Source organism: Schistocerca nitens, chromosome 2, assembly GCF_023898315.1.
Source record: "Schistocerca nitens isolate TAMUIC-IGC-003100 chromosome 2, iqSchNite1.1, whole genome shotgun sequence".
Classification (NCBI taxonomy): domain Eukaryota; kingdom Metazoa; phylum Arthropoda; class Insecta; order Orthoptera; family Acrididae; genus Schistocerca; species Schistocerca nitens.
The window spans coordinates 675,879,395-675,885,722 of record NC_064615.1 but is presented as its reverse complement, the minus strand read 5'-3'; the positions used below and the strand labels follow the sequence as shown (position 1 = coordinate 675,885,722).

Sequence of the window (6,328 nt, the reverse complement as noted above, 5' to 3'; positions counted from 1 at the left end):
GTCGAGGTATGTCGTCAACCTGCATCACTAAGCTCTGCGAGTGAAACCTACTCTCTGCCTTAGTTTCTCACCTAACTCCTTCGCTACGTCGGAAAAGGGTCCTCCTCAAAGCTGCGACAATAGTCGGCATATAGCAGCGCATCGTCATCCTGTAACCCTGGTACGTAGCTTGTTCTGCAGCCCCTTGGGATTCTCTCACTAGCAGCTTTAAGCAGAAGCTTGATGAATGCATCATAGTTCCTTGGATTGGCATCAATTCCCATCGATTTGTCTTGAACCATTTTGCTGAAGACTCACACTTGGCCTTTTTAAAGGTGAGTCAGTAATTAAGGCGTACGACTTGAGGTTATAAAATTTTTGAGTCTGGTCCGTGTTGTGTGGAGGGTATTGCTTGGAGAAGCTGATTCTTTATCGTTTGGCTGATGTCACTGCTGACAAAAAGGAGATCAGGGTTGTAAATCTTCTTCCATGGACAGTAACAGAATGTCTTTGGTTGCTTTGAGTTATGGATGAGTGAATTGCTAACACTCTGTTCACAATTTACTTCAACTCCATTGTTACTTGCACTATATCCCCAATCAATGTGGTGACTGTTGAATATCCTATAACCGTTCTGTATTTTTGAAGTGGTGATTTCCTGGGTGTCGGAAAACAAACTTAGCGACAAAGGGTTTTGTGGACATAAATTAAAGTGCACCTGTCGAGTTCCACAGTGAGGATTTCGATGTCGTCATCATCTGTTATACACTCCTGGAAATGGAAAAAAGAACACATTGACACCGGTGTGTCAGACCCACCATACTTGCTCCGGACACTGCGAGAGGGCTGTACAAGCAATGATCACACGCACGGCACAGCGGACACACCAGGAACCGCGGTGTTGGCCGTCGAATGGCGCTAGCTGCGCAGCATTTGTGCACCGCCGCCGTCAGTGTCAGCCAGTTTGCCGTGGCATACGGAGCTCCATCGCAGTCTTTAACACTGGTAGCATGCCGCGACAGCGTGGACGTGAACCGTATGTGCAGTTGACGGACTTTGAGCGAGGGCGTATAGTGGGCATGCGGCAGGCCGGGTGGACGTACCGCCGAATTGCTCAACACGTGGGGCGTGAGGTCTCCACAGTACATCGATGTTGTCGCCAGTGGTCGGCGGAAGGTGCACGTGCCCGTCGACCTGGGACCGGACCGCAGCGACGCACGGATGCACGCCAAGACCGTAGGATCCTACGCAGTGCCGTAGGGGACCGCACCGCCACTTCCCAGCAAATTAGGGACACTGTTGCTCCTGGGGTATCGGCGAGGACCATTCGCAACCGTCTCCATGAAGCTGGGCTACGGTCCCGCACACCGTTAGGCCGTCTTCCGCTCACGCCCCAACATCGTGCAGCCCGCCTCCAGTGGTGTCGCGACAGGCGTGAATGGAGGGACGAATGGAGACGTGTCGTCTTCAGCGATGAGAGTCGCTTCTGCCTTGGTGCCAATGATGGTCGTATGCGTGTTTGGCGCCGTGCAGGTGAGCGCCACAATCAGGACTGCATACGACCGAGGCACACAGGGCCAACACCCGGCATCATGGTGTGGGGAGCGATCTCCTACACTGGCCGTACACCACTGGTGATCGTCGAGGGGACACTGAATAGTGCACGGTACATCCAAACCGTCATCGAACCCATCGTTCTACCATTCCTAGACCGGCAAGGGAACTTGCTGTTCCAACAGGACAATGCACGTCCGCATGTATCCCGTGCCACCCAACGTGCTCTAGAAGGTGTAAGTCAACTACCCTGGCCAGCAAGATCTCCGGATCTGTCCCCCATTGAGCATGTTTGGGACTGGATGAAGCGTCGTCTCACGCGGTCTGCACGTCCAGCACGAACGCTGCTCCAACTGAGGCGCCAGGTGGAAATGGCATGGCAAGCCGTTCCACAGGACTACATCCAGCATCTCTACGATCGTCTCCATGGGAGAATAGCAGCCTGCATTGCTGCGAAAGGTGGATATACACTGTACTAGTGCCGACATTGTGCATGCTCTGTTGCCTGTGTCTATGTGCCTGTGGTTCTGTCAGTGTGATCATGTGATGTATCTGACCCCAGGAATGTGTCAATAAAGTTTCCCCTTCCTGGGACAATGAATTCACGGTGTTCTTATTTCAATTTCCAGGAGTGTACAAGCGAATTTTATCACTACGCTTCGATACTCTGAGTGAGATCTTTCTGTAACTACACTCAAGCTCATAAATTAAGGATAATCTGATACATGATGAAACAACGCCCTGGTGGGCAGTTTGCGGGTTTAAATCACCTCGGGGTATGACCATGCGGTGCATTTGACCTGCGGTCGTCGCACGGTGGCGCTGGCAGCAGTCCACACACGCAGAGGTGTGTTGGTGCATGTCAGAGTACGGTGCAACGAGTAAGTGTGCAGACGTTTTCAGTCGTGCTAATGGTGACTGTGTTGAAAATAGCACTAAGAACACATATTGATGACGTTATGAGGGGTAGAATACTAGGGCGACTGGAGGCTGGTCAAACATAGCAGGTCGTAGCACGGGCCCTCCGTGTGCCACAAAGTGTGATCTCAAGATTATGGCAACGATTCCAGCAGACAGGAAACGTGTCCAGGCGCTACAGTACGGGATGTCCACAGTGTACAACACCACAAGAAGATCGATATCTCACCATCAGTACCTGCAGACGGCCACGGATTACTGCAGGTAGCCTTGCTCGGGACCTTAGCGCAGCCACTGGAACAGTTGTCTCCAGATATACAGTCTACAGACGACTGAACAGACATGGTTTATTCGTCCGGAGACCTGCAAGGTGCATTCCATTCACCCATGGTCACAGGAGAGCCCGTAAAGCCTGGTGTCAAGAACATAGTACATGGTCATTGGAACAGTGGTCCCAGGTTATGTTCACGCACGAGTCCAGGTATAGTCTGAACAGTGATTCTCGACGGGTTTTCATCTGGCGTGAACCAGGAACCAGATACCAACCCCTTAATGTCCTTGGAAGGGACCTGCATGGAGATAGTGGTTTGATGGTGTGGGGTGGGATTATGATTGGTGCATGTACACCCCTGCATGTCTTTGACAGAGGAACTGTAAAAGGTCAGGTGTATCGGGACGTCATTTTGCACCAGTATGTCCACCTTTTCAAGGGTGCAGTAGATCCCACCTTCCTCCTGGTGGATGATAACGCACGGTCCCACCAAGCTGCCATCATGGACGAATGCCTTGAAACAGAAGATATCAGGCGAATGGAGTGGCCTGCTTGTTCTTCAGACCTCAACCCCATCGAGCACGGCTGGGATCCTCTCGGTCGACGTATCGCTGCACGTCTTCAAACCCCTAGGACACTTCGGGAGCTCCGACAGGCACTGGTGCAAGAATGGCAAGCTATACCCCAGCAGCTGCTCGTCCACCTGATCCAGAGTATGTCAACACCGTTGTGCGACCTGTGTGTGTGTGCATGGTGATCATATCCCATATTGATGTCGAGGTACATGCGCAGGAAACAATGGAGTTTTGTAGGACACGTTTTTCGGGGTCGGTTTTCTCAACTTATCATCAATACTGTGGATTTACAGATCTGTGTCGTGTGTGTTCCCTATGAGCCTATGCTATTAGCGCCAGTTTTGTGTAGTGTCACGTTGTGTGGCACCACATTCTGCACTAATCCTAATTTATGGGCATGAAAGTAGTCTCAGGCCATCAATTCTTGGCTGGCAGTCATTCGTCCTACGGTGTGTTACTAGTATGCATAAAACATTACAGTCATCTTTTTGATGTAAGTAAGATGATAGAACTGTTCTTAAGGGTGGTATTTAAAAGCACCTGTTCTATAAATCATTGGTGAGAGGTTCGGCCAGGTCAACGGCACTGGTAACGGGGGCGCCGGGTGGTATTTTTCGTGGTAAGGACACTGGACGTGTCGGCACCTCTCTTGGGATACCTACCTCACTGGATAGCTCGGTCAGGAAAGCTAACCCCGTGAGAGGCAAATTTATCATGCTCGGGTCCCTGTCCGGAACACGGTTTGAATCTGCCAGAAAGCTTCAAATTTGTGCACAATCCGCTGCTGAGTGTAAATTCATTCTGGGATCTACAGTTTCTTTTTTATTCTCTTACAAAAAGTGTTTGTTATTGCGTCACCATTGCCACGAACTTCACTTTCCACGGTATGTAATGATATCGAGAGAGGCAGTACTCGCCTCGTGGCCAGGAGACAAACTGTTGGAATGGGCAGGCAGTCGGTCAGTCGTGAGCGCACAATGGTCATTGTTCATCTCGCCGGAGACACCTCACCTGCGTCGCTGCTGCAATTATAGGTACCTGTCCCGACTGGCGCTCTGGAGTTAGCGAAAGGACTGTGAATGATCGTACAGAAAAGTCATGGATGTCATTCAGAATCACTGTTTTCCTGAAATCACGGCGCTCGCTGTATAACTATAATCAACTGATCTGATTAATTAGCTGGTAAAGCCATGAGCATATACAGTTCCGTTTACCTCCGCTCGGAGTCAGGTAACATAAAAGTTTTCTTGGTGCGCTAACCCTTAATAATGTAAAAAACTGTACTGGACAAACCAACATTTTGGCCAACGGTTACAGTTGCCGAAACGTTATCGCACTCAGAAAACTTTTATGTCAGCCTTGACCGGCTACATTGTCAACTGTCTCATTTCATCCCTCGCATGAAGCATCTTTAGCAACGCCATCACTTCAAGTAATTTAACTTACAAAGTGTGTTCTCTCAATCGCGAAATTCGCTTGCCGTTTGGGAAATTGTTTGGGGCTTCAAGACTTGGCGCTCAGCGCTAGTTATAAAACATAAATGGCGTACTTTTATATTAAGAATTAATGATAATTTTAATAGGTGTTGCACATTCTGGGATTGTCTACCATCGCAACGTCAGCGCAGCTCACGATCGCTAAACTTTTTCCGTCTTGTCCCTTCTCTCTTAATTGTCTTCTACAGTATGGCACTGAATGTGAGAAAGAGCGCAGTGAACTACAGATAGAAATTTCCGTTAATGAGCTGTCTGACCAAGGGCAGCAAGAAAGTATATCCCTATTTTGTAGGCAGTTCCCATGAGAAAACTTTTCCAGTGTGACAGAACCGTCACATTGGCTTCTACGGCTACCTATATATCATTGGTTCTGAAACGAACTTGCTCAAGAGATCGTCTCATACGACAGTGCGAATAGTTCAAGGAAGTCTTTAGAAGTTGTTCTCTACTTCATTTCACGTGTGGCAACGGCCTTGCCGCAGTGGATACACCGGTTCCCGTCAGATCACCGAAGCTAAGCGCGGTTGGGCGTGGCTGGCACTGGGATGGGTGACCGTCCGGGCAGCTATGCGTTGTTGCCATTTTTCGGGGTGCACTCAGTCTTGTGATGCCAATTGAGGAGCTACTCGACCGAATAGTAGCGGCTCCGGTCACAGAAAACTATCATAACGACCGGGAGAGCGGTGTGCTGACCACACGCCCCTCCTATCCACATTCTCAGCTGAGGATGACACGGCGGTCGGATGGTCCCGATGGGCCACTTGTGGCCTGAAGTTGGAGTGCTGCTGCTGCTCGTTCCACGTGTCGTACTCTATAAGACCTGTGATCACCTCTTTCGCCCGACACAGGGTGTATAAGGTCGCAGCAGTGGAATTACTCCATGTAACAGGCGCGATGGCGGTGGCGGCGGCGGTGGCGGTGACAGACACGAGAAAGCGAAAGCAGCGCCCGCGTGCTGTGGCGTTATCTCCACAGCCGAGTCAGGCGTGAAGGGCTGGAACCGGCCGCTCACGGCAGCCGTTTTGCAAGTACTTGCCGGCGCCCTATCTGCGCTTGCAGATCTGGAGCACGCGACTCGCGTGTCTACGGCGGCCTGTTTGAAACACATGGAAACTAATCTACTCCTGAACGTATGTTTGTACGGTGACTGTTACGAGAATGTACTCGGAACGAATTGACTGAATGAATCTGAGGAACCTTAGGACAGTGTACGAGCAACAAGTCATACAGACAGCACAGATCCGTTCACCTTCGCCCACATACATCCTTCACCACCCCATCAAATTCCCACCCTGCTTGGGTCATTTTCAGCAGGCCCATAACTTCTACTTTTGTTTTCAACCCTGGTGTGCCGACGCCCCTGTACCGACACATCCCAAAAAACCTACAGCTAAGCACTCCTTATTCTCTCCCAACGAAACTAAAACAAACTCTCTCTCCCAGACATGAAATCTGCCCCGATATTTATCCACAACCCGTTTCTGACTCCTGCTGACTGACCTAAATTCTGTCCACAGTTACTAACATCCGCAACC

General features: G+C 50.2%; 1 pseudogene; it reads left to right on the top strand.

The window, feature by feature from the left end:
- The first annotated feature begins 5,256 nt into the window (after window positions 1–5,256).
- LOC126238524 (5S ribosomal RNA) lies at window positions 5,257–5,374 on the top strand (annotated as a pseudogene).
- The last annotated feature ends 954 nt before the right edge of the window (window positions 5,375–6,328 follow it).